Here is an 18132-nt window from a genome sequence, read left to right as displayed (position 1 = left end):
TTGCTAAATGCCTCTCGGTCCATTCCTTGAAACCATTTCTCCAGTGAAAACAACTTCGTTCGGAGAAATTTCACTCCCCGCTGATCCTTGTGACTTCATTAGCTAGTGCTTCTCCCCTTCGTTTGGTTTGTACATGAAGTTCCAATAAATTCACACGTTGTGTGAATTCGTCAGTCATCTATGGTCCCCAGCCTTTTGAGTACTCTTCAATCTTTTCAAGTACCCATGCCAAAATAGTGACCATGATTCTTAACTCCAAGGTTGCTCTCGTTGGATAATCAATTGTGCTTCTATGAGTCACCCTCTCCAAGAGTGCCTCGTTATGGTATCAAAGGCAATTTAACTCTTCGCTATCTTGTCCCTTCGTATTCTTGTAAAGCATGGAGCAATTGCCTACCAAAAACTTGAAACTTCTTTCATATCCTCCGTTATCTTGACGTGTTTCATGTTTGTTAGCTCAAGAGTTGTTTTTAGACACTCCTTCCATGAGTTGATCATGAGATACTCGATCTTCGTGAAGATCCACCGTCCAGTGTCATTCCCTCTTTCCTTTAGGTGCAGCTGAGCAACAACCTCGAAGGGAGAACAAAGCTCTTCATGATGTCGTGGATCAACTTCTTCAACAAAGAAGATTGTCGTGGTATCGACAAGATCGTGAAGACCGGTGTAGTTCTTGTTACTTTCTCTATTCCTACCTGGGAATCTCGGGACGAGATTCTTTTAAGGGGGATAGATCTGTAACATCCCTGTTTTAACAAAACCTAGATTAGGGTTTGATTGTGCATCATTTGCATCATGTTATTTTTCTTAGAAGATATGCACAAAAGAAGTAATTTAAAAACCCTAATGTTGGTTTGAATCTCTCTCAAATTCAATTGCTCAAACATTTCAAAAGTTTCAAGTTTCAAATAGATTTCATAATGCAAACGAATTTGAATACAAAATAAAAACAGTTTTTAGAAAAAGAGAAGAGAGAAGAAAAACCCCTCTCCCTTGTTCTGGGCCAACAACCCATCTCCTCTCTTCCTTCCTCTCTCTGGCGCAGCCCAAGTGGCCCAGCAGGAAGCCCAGCGGGCCAACAAGTTTTCCGGGGGTTTTACGCAAAGTTTGCTTTCTTCCCCGCGAACCAAAGCCGGTCGGCGGCAGCTCGCCGGCCGCCCGATGGTCGCCGCGCGTGGAGATGCTCGCCGCCGCCCCCGGCGGCCTATAAATGCCCCTCCGCCGCCGCCAAGAGCCCTAGGACCCCCAGTTTTCCTCTCTCCCTCGATTTCCGGCACGAGGCCGAAACCCTAGTGCTCACAGTAGCCGCCGGCCTCCTCAAATCGCCGCCGTTCCAGGCCACCCGAAGCTCCGGAGAGGCCACCTCTGGGTCCGCCTCGTCCTCCTCTACTTCCCTGTCAAGGGAATCGTCCTGGGAAGCCCCCAGTCGGCCGCCCCGACTTCGTCCTCCTCGTCACCGGCCGCCGGCAACCGGCCCGATGCCGGCGCTGCAGGCCTCCTCCGCCCTCGCCGACGCCTCCATCCGCTCCACGGTGAGCCTACGGTCCTCCAGGACCTCTCGGTCGTCTCCCTCCCCCTCTGTAGCATCACCGCGACGCCCGCCTGCCCCGGCCGCCGCTCGGCATCGCCGCCGGCGATGCTCCGGCCACCCCCAGCCAACGGCGTGGCCACCAGTCGCCTCGCCGTGCTCGCCCGCGTCGAACGCGCCCGACCGCGCGTCCCGGGGCGCCCTCTAGCGCCGCCGCGCTTTGGTCACCGGCGCCGGCCGCCGGAGTTAACCACCGGCGGTTGACCGTCGTGGGACCCGCCCCCTTTTCTCTTTTGTTTTTATTATTTGCTTGTAAATGAAAAATCCATGACAGGTGGGGTCCCCTGTCAGGTTTTTAATAATTTTCGTAAATATTTAGAAAAAGAATAAAACCCTGACATGTGGGTCCAGTCTGTCAGGATTTTAATATTTTCCAGAAATTCCAGAAAATAGATAAAATTTGTAAATTCAATAACTTATTCATTTTAATTCAGAAAAATATGTATAATATATCAAAATCTTCAGAAAAATGAGATCTACACTTTAGTATCAAAAGCATGCATTGTTAAACAACTTTGAACCCTGTCTTTAATAGGAGAACAAAAGAACCCTTTTCTTTATTCATGTGGTTTATGGAAATGCTAACCCAAGGGCATTCCAAACCCATTTAAATTGCCTTCCATGTGTAGGGGTTAATCTCAATAACTTTAACATGTCATATCATCATTGTTGTATGCGCATTGCATCGATGCCATGTGTTGATTGTTGTTTTACCCTTTCCGGTGTTTCCTTCTTCGCGATCGATAGAGCACGAGTCCGAGACGATGAAGATCAACAACACCGATGATCAATTCATATCCATCGACAAACAAGTCAAGAAGAAGATCCTCGAAGATCCATATTGGTTTGTCAGGGACAAGGCAAGCCCTAGCCTGGTTCATATATGATTCCCAAATGCTTTTATCTTTGGTTCCTACATATTGCATGCGATTCAACTGTCTTTTATCGATAGGTAGAGTTATCCTATCAATTGCATGTTCCATCCTTGTAGCCTCAAATCCATGATCCACTGCTCCTAGCATACCTAGGTTTGGCACGTGTGCATCGTTAGAGCCTTTATATCCTTATGCTTAGCCATGCTTAGTATGTTACGCTTCTACTCCGGTCTTCGGACTGGAGCCTTACAATGAAATGAAACTAGCATGACAGGTTGACGTGGTAAGTATAGAGATGAGTGTTAAACATGATTAAAGGCTCAGACGAAAGGCCACATTGGGATGTGGTGGGTTGTTTCGTTTCTGCCGACCCTAGGATGCGAGTTCTCGCCTCTTGAACCAAGACTGAGCGTACAACCACACGAGGCCCTATTATGGTACCCTCTCGACTCACTAACTTGCCTAGTAGATTCCATGAGTCACATAGTTTGCGCTTTACTCGGACATATGCATTGCATTTTTGCTTGGGGGAAAAGGTACATAACGGGTAGGTAAGCGTGGTCGTGGTGGCTGGGGTTAGAGTCCCCGGGGAAACCCACCTCGGCTCACATCGTTAAGGACCGGCTTCGGGACTTGACCCGTTACGGCGGAACAATCCTTAGCGCGTGACTCATGGTCTCGGCGACAGCAAGGTAAAGGTCGTGGTCAACCACTCTCTGCCGGCTTTCCAAGGAAGAGAGCTAACGTTCTGGCACTAAGAATCGGTTGGCACGTGTGGATAAAATTGTGCACCCCTGCAGGGTTAAATCTTTTCGAAAAGCCGTGTCCGCGGTTATGGACGACTTGGGAACGGACGTGGAGATCATAGAGAACATGAACCTGATCGTAAAACTTGGCAACCAATGTGTGTTTACGGACACCTTCTCCGGGTTGTTGAGGGGGTGATCCGAGGATAGTGGTTCAAGATGACGAAGATTTGGTGGATACAATATGATGATCAATAGAGATAGAGATATCGCTCTCTTATCCCCTTTTAAAGGTTCTGAGTAGTCGAGCTTCTCCTCCCTCTTGTTTAACAAAGGAAAACTGGCTTTACGCAAAAGAAGCTCCACAGAAAGCCCGCATACCCGCTTTGCTAAAAGGTTGTACTAAGTCTTGCTGAGTCCCTGTACTCAGCTTTGCATGCTTTGTTTCAGACGAAGTCTCTCCAACAGATGGTGGTTTCTAGTCGACATCGACGAGTAGCTTGGGGTTCCCAGGTGGCAGCCTGGAATCTATGGGCTGGGACGTCGCCGTTATGCTCCTGGCCTCTTAGGCCTTTTGCTATCTTGCTCTGTCTAATAGCATAACTTCGCTTCCGTTGATTGATGTATGTCAGGTCAGTGACCTCTGCTTGTAATACTTTGGTTCTTCGCTCAGTTATGAGCTTGTATTACTTTTTGAGTTGTAGAGTCACTGTTGTGTTACCGATTCTCTCACTGTAGTCTCTCGAGCTCTAGGTTAGGCTTATGTCAGACGAAGATCTGGTATTTGTCTAACCCTGATCCCGGGGGTGCCACAGCCAATGTCGTTGCTGACGCGCTAAGTCGGAAGTCCTATTGCAACAATCTGATGGTTAAGCAAGCGCAACCTTCTCTTTATGAGGAACTTGCAAAACTCAACCTTGAGATTGTTCCTAGTGGATTCCTTGCTAATCTAGATGTGAAGCCCTCTCTTGAAGACCAGATCAATAAGGCTCAGAAGCAAGATTCTGGCATTACCGAGATCAAGAAGAACATTGCTAGCGGAGTTGCTAAATGTTTCTCCATTGATGATCAAGGTACCGTTTATTTCGGTAAACGTCTAGTTGTGCCGGATAAATCGGATCTCAAAGAGCTAATCCTTAAAGAAGCTCATGAATCACCCCTCTCCATTCATCCTGGTAGTACCAAGATGTATCGGGATCTTCGCCAAAGATTCTGGTGGTCCGGGATGAAGCAAGAAATCGCTAAGTTCGTTGCTGAATGCGACGTTTGTCGTCGTGTGAAGGCTGAACATCAAAGACCTGCTGGCACTCTCCAACCTCTATCAATTCCAGAGTGGAAATGGGATGAAATTGGCATGGATTTCATTACTGGTCTCCCCAAGACTAAAAATGGAAAAGATGCTATATGGGTAGTGGTTGACCGTCTATCCAAGGTTGCTCATTTCCTTCCTGTTCGGGAAGATATTCGTGCTAATCAACTGGCCGATCTATATACGTCCCGGATAGTCACTCTTCATGGTGTTCCCAAGAAGATCATCTCTGATCGTGGAAGCTTGTTTACCTCCAAATTTTGGGAAAGTTTTCAGAAAGCTATGGGAACTCGTCTTTCCTTCAGCACCGCCTATCATCCTAAAACCGGTGGTCAAACCGAAAGAGTGAATCAAATTCTTGAAGACATGCTCAGAGCCTGTGTTATATCCTTCGGTAAAGATTGGGAAAAGTGCCTTCCATTTGCCGAGTTCACCTATAACAACAGCTTCCAATCCATCCTGGGCATGGCACCTTTTGAAGCTTTGTATGGCGAAGGTGTAGAACTCCTTTGAACTGGTCTGAAACTGGAGAAAGAAAGTTCTTCGGACCAGATATAATCAATGAAGCAGAAGATCAAGTTCGCATCATTCGCGAGCGTCTGAAAACTGCTCAGTCACGTCAAAAGAGCTACTATGATCGCCATCATCAAGAAGTGAAGTATGAGATTGGTGATCAAGCTTATCTTCGGGTCACTCCTCTCAAGGGTGTCCGTCGTTTCGGTATCAAAGGCAAACTAGCTCCTCGCTATGTTGGTCCTTTCCGCGTCCTTTCCAAGCGTGGTAATGTTTCCTACAAGTTGGAGTTACCTTCCAACTTTCCTGAAGTTCATGATGTCTTCCATGTGTCCCAACTCAAGCGTTGCTTCAAAGATCCTATCCGTGGTGTTGATCACGAGACTCTTGACCTCCAAGAGGATCTAACTTATCGAGAACATCCTGTTCGTATCCTTGATGAAGCCGAGCGTAAAACTCGACGTCAGAGCATCAAGTTCCTGAAAGTTCAGTGGTCTAATCATTCTGAGCAAGAAGCAACCTGGGAACGAGAAGATCGTTTACGATCTGAATACACTTCCTTCTTTTCTAAAATCTAGGAATCTCGAGGACGAGATTCTTGTAAGGGGGGTAGAGTTGTAACATCCCAACCTTGTGTTTATAAATAAACGAGTGATCATGTGCATCTCATGCATGTAGTTTGCATTTGAGTAAATTCTACATCAAAGTTTAATAATTTTCAATTATGCAAATCTCTCTCTGTTTCTTCTCCATTCAAAATCTCTCATGATTTTCAAAATAGACAACATGGCATTGTTGTTATTCAATAAGGCCATGTGTGTTTACTATTTCTCTGGAAAATTTGAGTTCCAAACAAAAATTCAAACAGATTTCAAATTTGGTTTGAATTGGAGAAACAAAACTAGAAAAAGGGGAGAAAACCTCTCCTCTCTCTCTTCCCTGGGCTCAGCCCATCTCTTCTTCCCTCTCTCCTCTCTCTGGCCGCAGCCCAGAATGGCCCAGCCGGCCCAGCAGCAAGCCCCACCCCGGCCCAAGTTTCCCCCGTGGGGGTTTTTGCAAAAAATGACGTTCTTCCCCGCCGACCGAAGCGGCTCGGTGGCCGGGCGCCGGCCGCTCGATCCCCGGCGCGCCAAGATCGCCGCCGCCGCCCTCCGGCGGCTATAAATAGCCGTGCCGCCGCCGCTCCTAACCCTAATCCCCCATTTCCCCTTCTCCTCGCGCTCTCCCGAGCCCCCAAGAATCCTAACCCTAACCCTACCGCCGGCCCTCGCCCGCTCGATTCCGGCGCCGGCGAGGCTCCCCGGCCGTCGCCGACCCCTCCACGAGCTTCCCGGTGAGCCGCCGATCCTCCCCGCGCCCTCGCCTCGCCCTCTCTCCTCTCCGTATCGCGCCCGCGCCGAGCACCCGCCCCCGGCCGCCGCTCGACCTCGCCGTCGGCCGTGCTCCGGCGGCCAATAGCCGGCGGCGCCGCCCCCATATGGTTCCCTGCATCCGCCCGAGTCTTTCCCCCACTCGCGCGCGTCCGATTGCGTCCCGAATCGGGGGATTGCAATCCGGCCAGAGCTCACGAGAGCAATGGCGCCGTCGACGTCGGCATGACGTCGGCGTGACGTCATTAATTAATTTTCCCCTACTTTCCGTATTTTCTCGTTTTTATTTTCTGTAATTCCTGTAAATAGAAAAATAATGACAAGTGGGTCCCCTTGCCAGAATTTTAATAATTTAGGAAATGTTTAGAAAAGAATAAAATTATGACATGTGGGTCCAACTTTTATTATTTTTATATAATTTTCAGAAATTGTTTTAAAATGAATTAAACTTGGAAAATTCATAACTAATTCATTTTTAAATCAGAAAAGTACAAATAATATATAAAAATGATCAGAAAAACAAATCCTAGTTGTTTATCCATGTTTCATACATCTTTGAACCAATTAAATATGAGCCTTAGTAGAAACCCTAATTTGACCCCTCTCATATGTCGGGATCGATGCCGAACCCCCTTTAATTTATGTCGATGCACCTAGGGTTACCCAAACCCCTTTAATATGACATGTCATCATATTGTATGTGCATTGCATTGTACCATGTCTTGATTGTGCTCTTCCTTTCCGATATTTGGTTCTTCTCGGTAGGGACCGAACGCGAACCTGAGATCAACGCCACCGAAGAGCAGCACCAGAACAACGAGGGACAAGGCAAGCCCTAACCTGGTTCATATATGGTTTCGAAATGCTTTTACTTCTGGCTCTTACATATTGCATCCGCTTCAAATATGTTTTATCGGCAGTGGAGTTATCCTATGTGTGCATATTCCATCCTTGTAGCCCAAAGTTACTGATCCACCGCTCCCAACAGAAACTAGGTTGAGCTTTGTTCGCATCGCTAGAGCCGTATATATGTTATGCTTAGCCATGCTTAGTCGTTGAAGTCCGGTCCATCCGGTTGATGAATCGAGCTACGAATGAACCTAGTTTGACAGGATGACGTGGTAAGATCGTTGATGATGTTAATAAACATGTTAAAGGCTTGGATGAGCCGCCACATGGGGATGTGGTGATTTGACTCGTTCTCGCCGATACTAGGACCTGAGTTCTTGCCTCTGGAACCAAGACTGAGCGTACAGCCACACGGGGCCCATGGGAACCCCTTGGCCCGAACTTACCTAGCTTACCCATGAGTCAATTAGTTTGCGTGTTCCATTTGGCATTCTGCATGGCGAAGGCGTGGAAAAGGTTTTCAAATGTGCATCATACAGGGATGTGGCTAGGGTGAAGGATGCTGTAGGCATTGAACTGGATCCCCTGCGCACAATGACCGGGACCGCCTCGGAGAATGGCTACCTACGATGACGGAGCTCCCCAGTTAGTTTGACTCATGGATTAGGCGAAGTAAGGGAAAGGTTTTGGTCGACCACCCTCTGCCGGCACACCAAGGAAGTGTGTTAATCTATAGTGGCATTAAGAGTCGGTCGGCGCGTGTGGGTAAAGTTGTACACCCTCGCAGGGTAAATCTTTTCGAAAAGCCGTGTCCACGGTTATGGACGACTTGGGAAAGGACGTGATGATCATAGATAACTTGAACCTAATCGTAAAACTTGATGTCAATGTGTGATAAGGATCCCCTCTCAGGGTGTCGAGGGGGTGATCCTAGGTGATAGGTTCAGGTGATGATGAAGATTCGGTGGATTCAACATGATGATATTAGAGCTAGAGTTGTTAACGCTCTCTTATCCCTTTTGAAAATGGTCTGAATAGACGAGCTTCTGCTCCCTCCTGTTTACAAAGGAAAACTGGCTTTGCGCAAAATAAGCTCCACATAAAGCCTCGCATACCCGCTTTGCTAACAAGGTTGTACTAAGTCTTGCCGAGTCCCCGTACTCAGCCTTGCATGCTTTGTTTCGGACGAAGTCCTTCCAACAGATGGTGGCTTCTACCTTGACGTCGACGAGTAGTTCGGAGTTCCTCGAGCGGCAACCCGAGACTTATGGGCTGGGACGTCGCCTTATGTTATGGCCTCTTAGGCCCTTTGCGGTCTTGTTATCTAGATAACATAATTTGCTTTCTCGTTGCTTGTTGAATTGTGGTCGGTGACCTCTCGCGTGTAATAAATTTTGATCTTAACTCGTTAAGAGTTGTAATATATTTTCTTTCAGTCGTAGAGTCACTGTTGTGTTACCGATTCTCACCCTGTAGGCCCTAGAGATCTAGGTTAGGCTTATGCCAGATGTGATATCTGGGTTTGTCTAGCCTACAACCTCCGGGGTCGCCACAGTAGAGGCCTCCGGTGATGATCTCCGAGTTCCCGGGTGACTATGGGTGGGACACCGCCGGACTCTCCGCTGACCGAGAGACCTTCGTTAAGAACCGTTAACTCGAGGTTATCCACTCCCGGTGGGCCATGCTCGGTGCCCTCGGTTGTGTCTTTCCCGAGTTGCTTGCCTGCAACGGCGTCAAATTTGGTGAGGCCGTTTGGTTCAAGGCCGGCTCTCAGATCTTCAGCGAGGGTGGCCTCGACTACCTTGGGAACCCTATCTTTGTCCATGCTCAGAGCATCCTAGCTATCTGGGTTTGCCATGTCGTCCTCATGGGCGCCGTCGAGGGGTACCATGTTGCTGGTGGCCAGCTCGGGGAGATCATCGACCCACTCTACCCTGGAGGTAGCTTCGACCCCCTTGGTCTAGCTGACGACCCTGAGGCTTTCGCTGAGTTCAAAGTGAAGGAACTCAAGAATGGCCGCCTCGCTATGTTCTCCGTGTTCGGGTTCTTCGTGCAAGCCATCGTCACCGGTAAGGGCCCGCTCAAGAACCTTGTCGACCACCTCGCTGACCATGTCAACAACAACGCGTGGGCATTCGCCACCAACTTTGTGCCCGGCAAGTAAGAACTTGAAGACGAGTTCCTATGAGTATATACTATGGATGTATGATTAAGATGTGATCGTTGATGTACATTACCAAAGATGTTTGCAATTGAGGTTTACCTCCCCGTTCGATCGGTCAAGGGGCCATCTAGAAGCCTTGTATGATCTCATGACCATTTTTCAATTGAAGATTTTTCTTTGACATGTTCAATTGAAGATTTTGTTCTTTCTTTCTGGCAAAATCAGTTTTTTTTGAACAAATATGGCCACGATGGGCGTGTAGCTTTCATTACGGCGGTGGGTGAACTTTTACAAATAGGACACATAAGAAATGGAAAATTGCAACAAGGTCCTTCAAATTGCAATCTTCACCCTGAAGCAGGTCGCATAAACACGATCAGATCCTAGCACTCCACTGGCGACGAGCAGCCTCTAGCCACGGCCACCCCTGTTCAGACCGGGGACGAAACCACTTGGTCGAGCAGAGGCTTGAATGGACGTGGCAAGGCCGATGAAGATCCTCGCGAAGAGGAAGATGACGCTTGGTTAGGTCTCGCTGCCAAGCAAGGCGGGGTCAGCCAACTGACCATGGATAGTGATGTCTATGTGTGCTTCTATTCTTGTAGACAGTGTTGGGCCTCCAAGAGCAGAGGTTTGTAGAACAGCAGCAAGTTTCCCTTAAGTGAATCACCCAAGGTTTATCGAACTCAGGGAGGTAGAGGTCAAAGATAGTCCTCTCAAGCAACTCTGCAATTAAGATACAAGAAGTCTCTTGTGTCCCCAACACACCTAATACACTTGTCAGATGTATAGGTGCACTAGTTCGGCGAAGAGATATTAAAACGCAGATGGTATAGATGGTGGTAAACAGTAATTGCGATATGAAATAAATATTGCAGCAAACGAACATGTAGCAGAACTTGTTGGAAACGGTGTTTCAATGCTTAGAAACAAGACCTAGGGATCATACTTTCACTAGTGGTTACTCTCAACAATGATATCATAAAGGAATATGAATATAAGCACTTCACTATGCTATTCTGAATTACTCTGCGCAGGATAACGAACACTAATTCACCGTGTAGGGCTGCAAAAGCAAACCTTAAAGATGTATTCCCAAGTACTAATAAACACCCCACGCTGTCATTGTGAGCATTTATAGGAGGTACTAACACACCACAATTTCATAGAGACATCCAACTCAAATCATAACCCAGTGAACAAGTATTCTGTGAAATATAGCCTAAGAGACCCACACGGTGCACACACTGTCACCTTTACACACGTGGGACAAGGAGTCCCCGGAGATCACATAAGTAAAATCCACTTGAATAGCATAATGACATCTAGATTACAAAGCTCATCATATGGATCTCAATCATGTAAGGCAGCTCATGAGATCATTGTATTGAGGTACATGAGAGAGAGATTAACCACATAGCTACCGGTAGAGCCCTCAGCCTCGGGGGAGAACTACTCCCTCCTCATCATGGGAGAAAGCAACGGCGATGAAGATGGCGGTGGTGTCGATGGAGATGGATTCCAGGGGCAATTCCCCGTCCCGACGGCGTGCCGGAACAGAGACTTCTGTCCCCCGAACTTGACTTCGCGATGGCGGCGGCTGCGTAACTTTTCTCGTCTCGTGGCTTATATTTTTAGGGTTTTCGAGGCGGGGAGAATATATAGGCGGAAGGGCAGCCTCGGAGGGGTCCCGAGGGTCCCACACCATAGGGGGGCGCCCCCCCCCCTTGGCCACGCCGCCATGTGGGGTGGGCCCCCCTGGACTCCCCTCGGGTCCCTCTCTGGCTCTCTGGAAGCTTCCGTTGAAAATAGGAGATATGGCTTCTGTTTCGTCCAATTCCGAGAATATTTCCTGTGTAAGATTTCTGGAACCAAAAATAGCAGAAAACAGGAACTGGCACTTCGGCATCTTGTTAATAGGTTAGTTCCGGAAAATGCATAAAAAGGATATAAAGTGTGAACAAAACATGTAGGTATTGTCATAAAACTAGCATGGAACATCAGAAATTATAGATACGTTGGAGACGTATCAGATAGCAGCGGCGAGCTGCGGCCCTCACTTGGAAACCGCCAAGGGGAGCTGAAGCTCCAGAAGCTCCCCAAAACAACGCTGGAATACAGTCAACTCGAGATACTCATCGTCCTCTTTCTCGCCACCATGGCAGGCTGAGAGGAAGAAGAGTGATGTCTACTCACGCTTCTTTTCCTGTAGACAGTGTTGGGCCTCCAAGAGCAGAGGTTTGTAGAACAGCAGCAAGTTTTCCCTTAAGTGGATCACCCAAGGTTTATCGAACTCAGGGAGGAAGAGGTCAAAGATATCCCTCTCAAGCAACCCCGCAATCACGATACAAGAAGTCTCTTGTGTCCCCAACACACCTAATACACTTGTCGGATGTATAGGTGCACTAGTTCGGCGAAGAGATAGTGAAATACAAGTAGTATGGATGTATATGAGTGGTAATAGTAATCTGAATAAAATATGGCAGCGAGTAAACATGCAACAGTAACAGTAAATAAGCGGTGTTTGCAGTATTGGAAACAAGGCCTAGGGATCATACTTTCACTAGTGGACACTCTCAACATTGATCGCATAATAAATAATAACTTCTCTCATTTGTGCCACATACACTCTTTTGTTGGATGACAAACACCAGTCGTTGTGTAGGGCTACAAGAGCTCCCTCAAGCCGGAGTTAACAAGCGCCACAACATTCAGCATTCATATTTAAGTAACCTTAGAGCATAATAGATCTTTGCAAAATAAACCAAGAACTAACATAGCATACACACTGTCGACATTACGCTATGAAAGGAGGAATAGATCACATCAATACTATCTGTTGACGTCAGAAACCCACCGGCGGGCAGTGACTGGTCAACACCGTAGAGCCGGGAACAACTAGGGCTGCGGCTGGCCCCAGTCCCTCAGAGCGACGGCCCGCAAAGCCTCCTGGTCGCGCGCCGATGCAAATTGCAAGGGCGTGCCACCCGACCTATACCTGGTCGGGAAGGTGTGGATGATGCCTCGCTTAGTTTCCTGCAGGGCACACACGTACACGTTAAATACGAGCCTCGATCGGCTCTCGGGTTATCCTCGTGAATCGGCTCATGGAGCCGATCCACCCATGATTCGTCCAAGGTGGCCGAATATATGGTGGTCCTGCTTGATCAAGATAAAGCATATGAGATCCACGACGATTTGGGGTTTTCACCGCATAATCGGATCATCCTACTCACGATTGGGCCTCGCGCTCACGCACGGTGATCGTAAGCCAGCCCTAGACAAGGCCTAAAAACCAACACTAGGTTGATCCTCGGAACATCCTCGTCTAGGGGCAGCAAACTACACCCTACATGCCGCTGGATCCTCCAACCCTTTGTAAGGCCTAACTATTGCAGATATTAAACTAATCCTTGATGAATCAAGGAGCAATCGTAACGGATCAGATCTACTAAATAATGATCAAGCGGGGTGCCGCCCCTGCACCCATGATGAGGTACAAGGACGACTAGATGCGCAAGGGTTGCACTACGACAGCATATGATACTAGGAACAATGCTAACCCTAACACATCTATGATAACTACGTTGCTCGCCATCAAAAAGGCTTCGATACGAGCAACGCATGAACAACGTGGGCAGGCTCGTGCTGCCTAGATCGCGAGATGCGATCTAGGCAGCATGGTGCTTACCGGAGAAACCCTTGAGACGAAGGGGTTGGCGATGCGCCGAGATTGGTTTGTGGTGAACGTTGGTTGTTGTTTATTCCATAAACCCTAGATACATATTTATAGTCCAGGGGACTTTCTAACGTAGGTGTGCACCAAACCGTGCACGGGTAAAACTCTAACTTCTAAACTAAGTTGCGATCTAATATGTTACAGATACACGGGCGGTTTAGCCCAACTTGGTATAAAAGGCCGATTCACGTATTTCTTCCATGTACAATCCTCACGTCCATCTTGATCGCGGCCCACCTCTGACTCGGTCAAATTCTGGTGATAACACATGCCCCCCTGGTTTTGGAAATGACATTTCCAAAATCATTACGCTTTTCCTTCGTCGGGTCACGTCGTGGCAGAGCAACCGTTGTAGTATCCTTCATCATGATGCCCTGCCTCCTCGCCTTCTCTGCACGATTTGACGGTTCTGGCACCACGTCCTCGGAAACCGCTTGGGCATTAAACTTCCACTATATCCCCTTTATTTAACCGCTCCGCACAGTTTATTCCTGCATCTCTTTCGCATTAGCACCCCAAAAACCCTCCTGCGCCACCATGTCCTCTTCTTCCTCCGCCTCATCGGGCTTTCCCATCGAGTCCTCCTCTTCCCGCGAGCCGACGCCGGAATGGAACCCGGCGGAGGTCCACGCGGCCAACACTCGCCGCGCCATCGAGGCCGGGAATGAGCCCAGCCATGATTTCTCCATCTGGTCAGAGGACGACAAGTCCCTGACTGATGGGGAGAGCGATCTCCGCTTCCTCGCCGACAGGGAAGAGGTGGAAGAAAGCGAGGATGATCGCTTCCCCTGGGATGGGGCCACCTCCGAGGAGGTGAAGGAGGAGGAAGAGGAGGACGACGACGACGACAGCTCCCCCGACGAGCCGCCGGCCAAGCGCCATTGCCCCTGGCCGGGGAATCTGAGTGAATTCGACGGCCGACGACGACGACGACGAGGAGGATGAGGACAATGAAGGTCCCGCCGGCGGCCGCCTGGAGCAGCGACGAAGAGCCGGCCGGGAGCAGCGCCGACAGCCGGCGATGACGGCGACGACGAGGGCAGCAATGGCCCGTAGATAGGGCCCTTAGCATAGGATCCGTAGAAGTAGACGGGGCAATGTACCCCCTTAGCACTCCCTTTTGAGGGCAATCAGCTCTACTATGTAAGAAATCTCTCCTATTAATGAAGAAACTTTTCCCCAATTTGATTTGCCGATTTCGTCTGAGTTCAATTGAGCCGATTCGTCCTCTTTGCCAATGCGTAATGAGCCGATAGCACTGCATCGGTCCTTCAAAATTCGCCCTTCCCTTCTTCAACTGATGATTTTCTTTCCGGTAGATACTGTGGGATCTCCAGAAGAGCCCTTAAAATTCCCGCTACCGTTTCCGGCGATCCTTTCCAGCGAGCGCTCATCATATTGCGAAGAAGGTTGCGACGAGAGATCAGCCGATGGTGCCCCAATCGGCTCCTCCATAGAACATCTACCAGGCCTGTCGCCCCCCGAGTCTTTAGCCAAGGCGAAAACAGAAACGAGGACGCGTAAATTAGCAGAATAAGCCTAGGCTTGATCATGCAGAGCCAGCCGATTTGCACATAAATCGGCTTCCCAGAGCAGAGAGCCTTCAAGGTGAGCTGCCCCCCGAGTTTCTTCAGTCCGCTCTTAGCGCCCTGCTGGCCAGATCGGCTCCTTTCCTTTGGCAGATCTAATGCGATCCATCCTTGACCTGATCACGCAGACTGACCCTCTGATCGTAACAGCTATTCCTCTTGAGTCGATGGCTGCGCATCGGCTACTTCTAAATTCTAAAGTCGATGCCCTTGCATCGGCTGTGAAAAAAATTTTAAAATTTTTTAGGCCGATTTGTGTATCGGCCCCTATACTTGATAGTATATCCTCGTGTTTTATCCATCTGGGTGCCCCCCGAGCCGATTCTGTCAAGAGAGTTGATGGTATCGGCTCTTCAGGTAGTCCCTGTTGGGTCAAACGCTGATCCTAGGTAGAATAGATGGTGAGGATAATTTCGGCCGATTGCTGGAATCGGCCTCCACATTGCTTGCTTGGTGAAGGTCTTGTAATGTCCCTTCATAAATTTTTGGAGGGCCGATCGCAAGGATCAGCCTCGCCACCTTTGCTTATTGACGTAGTCTTGCTACTCGTCCATGTCGGTGGATAAAACCAGCCCAATCTCCGATTTTATCACGTTGGAGCGCTTGCTGATGTCCACCTTGGGTGCAACGTGTGATCGTGGAGGTCTACACTCCGCCGGACGAACGAGCACCATGTTCGTGCCGCCCGATGTTTCATCATCGGCTTTCCTTTGCTTGGGGCGCCATTCTTTTCTTTGCGGCAGCCCCTCTTCATCCAGGGTCCTCTGGACTTTTGCAGCCAAATCAGGTCGTGCCTTCCTCAGCGTATGCAAGTATAACCTTTCGGCTTCCTCCAGACCGCGTAATCGCTGAACCCCGCGCTTTTGTGAATGGCTGAGACCATCAGGGCACCATCTTGGACGGTGACACCTGTCTTCTTCGTCTTTCCCCTCGTCTTCCGAATCCTCGAGATCTTCCAACAGAGGGGTCTCAGCACGTCTGTTTTGTGGTGGGAGAGGCCCTAAGCGCTCGAACACAGACACGTTGGCTGCCTCCTTCTTTTTCCGGTTGCATTCTGGGCAGTTGCCGATTGTTGGTAATCGGCTCATTCCTGAATCCCAGCAGTGTCTGAAGAAGGGGCAGTCCCAATGTCTGCCCGTGTCGTCTTGTTCCCTTGCGTGGCGCTCCTGTCGCTCCTCATCGTGATTATGCCGACGATGCCTTCTGTCGTTTCTGGCCAGACGATCTCTTCCATCATCGTCGCCGTGTCGCCGGTGTTGGTCATACCGACTCACATACTTGTTGAGGAGGTGATCAGAGAGGGGTCGTTGATATCTTATGTTCTTTACTTCTCCCTCTGTGACGTAGCGCTTGCCATCTTGACGGAGCCGATCGCATGGAGCGGCCTCCTCTGTGTCTTTGCTATGAGAGTAGCAGTCCTCATCCCCGCCCTTCTCAGAGTGGTGTCCAAGCTCTACCATGTTGATGCTGGCCGAGAAATCTGGCTGGCACCCTCCAAGGTGAGTAAGCTCCACCATGTTGATGGCGGGAAAGGGGTGTGTGTCGACCTTCATGGCGTATTGGTTAAAAATTAGTCGCCCATTTTCTATCGCCATTTGGATCTGCTGACGCCACACCCTGCAGTCGTTAGTGGTGTGGGTGAACGTGTTATGCCACTTGCAGTATGGCTTTCCGTTCAGCTCTTGCACTGTAGGGACCTTGTGGCCTTCGGGTATCTTTATGTGCTTCTCCGCGAGTAAGAGATCGAAAATCTGCTCGGTTTTCGTCACGTCGAAGTCGAACCCTCTTGGAGGCCCTGGTGGCTTCACCCATTTGCAGGTGTCATCGGGCCTGCCGCTCGAGTCCACTCGGCCACCGCGACCTCTTGTTCTCCCGTAGCACCTTCATCTTCGCCTGCGTCAACCATGGTCACCACGCGCTTGAATTTGTCCCGGTAGACATCCGGGTGACGCTGTTCATACGCCGACGCCTTCTGCACCATGTGTGCTAATGAAGGGTAGTCCGCTTGGGAGGCCACGTCCTTGATCGATGATGATAGACCCACCACCGCCAACTCGACTGCTTCTTTTTCGCTCACGTGAACCGAATAGCATCGGTTCCTAACGGTCCTGAAGCGCTGGATGTATTCCGCCACTGTTTCCCCGCGCTTCTGTCGTACTTGTGCCTTTGACCTCCCTCTAGCGCGACGTTCGTACCCGTCGTCGCGGCCGTTGTTCTGACGATACCCCCCGTCTGCATCAGACCGATGATTTCTTTGATCGTCTTCGCCGTAGCGGCGACGTCGGTCGTATGGCTGATCATATTTGCTGAGGAGATGCTCGGGTAATGGGCGTGGATGCCGTATGTTTCTCACCTCCTCCTCGGCCAGGTACCGTTTATTGTCGTCCTGGGGCCGGCCACGTGGAACGGCCTCGTCTTTCTCTTTGCCACGAGTGTGGCTGCTCTCCGCTTTGTCCGCGTCATGGCGAATCACGAACCCCGCCATATTGGCATCGAAAGAGAACCCTGGTTCTCTTATGGAGTGGCTGAGATCGATCGTGTTGACACCAGGCAACGGACGTGTATCTCCATTGAGCTTGATGCCGTGCGAACGGATCTTCTCACAGGAGCCAACGAGTTCGGTTCCGAGGACCGCCTTGACCTTGTCATGCTTCTTCTGGAGCTTGTCAGCCAGGTCCTCGTACTTGACTGGAATGCTTTCCGCCATCTCAGATGTAGATGGCGATGTGGTGGATGTTGAAGACTGTCCCACCGGGCGTGCCAGAATGTGTTGACGTCAGAAACCCACCGGCGGGCAGTGGATCGGTCAACACCGTAGAGCCGGGAACAACTAGGGCTGTGGCTGGCCCCGGTCCCTCGCGAGCGACGGCCCGCAAAGCCTCCTCGGTCGCGCGCCGATGCAAATTGCAAGGGCGTGCCACCCGACCTATACCTGGTCGGGAAGGTGTGGATGATGCCTCGCTTAGTTTCCCTGCAGGGCACACACGTACACGTTAAATACGAGCCTCGATCGGCTCTCGAGGTTATCCCGTGAATCGGCTCATGGAGCCGATCCACCCATGATTCGTCCAAGGTGGCCGAATATATGGTGGTCCCGCTTGATCAAGATAAAGCATATGAGATCCACGACGATTTGGGGTTTTCACCGCATAATCGGATCATCCTACTCACGATTGGGCCTCGCGCTCACGCACGGTGATCGTAAGCCAGCCCTAGACAAGGCCTAAAAACCAACACTAGGTTGATCCTCGGAACATCCCGTCTAGGGGCAGCAAACTACACCCTACATGCCGCTGGATCCTCCAACCCTTTGTAAGGCCTAACTATTGCAGATATTAAACTAATCCTTGATGAATCAAGGAGCAATCGTAACGGATCAGATCTACTAAA

The 18132-nt window shown here is 49.7% G+C and overlaps 1 pseudogene; it reads left to right on the top strand.

Annotated features, from left to right (window-relative positions):
• The first annotated feature begins 8820 nt into the window (after positions 1–8820).
• On the top strand, positions 8821–9414 carry LOC124650471 (annotated as a pseudogene).
• Positions 9415–18132: the final 8718 nt, after the last annotated feature.

Source organism: Lolium rigidum, chromosome 1 (genome assembly GCF_022539505.1).
Source record: "Lolium rigidum isolate FL_2022 chromosome 1, APGP_CSIRO_Lrig_0.1, whole genome shotgun sequence".
In the NCBI taxonomy this organism is placed as follows: domain Eukaryota; kingdom Viridiplantae; phylum Streptophyta; class Magnoliopsida; order Poales; family Poaceae; genus Lolium; species Lolium rigidum.
The sequence above is the reverse complement of the archived record's forward strand: the minus strand, read 5'-3'. Positions and strand labels throughout refer to the sequence as shown.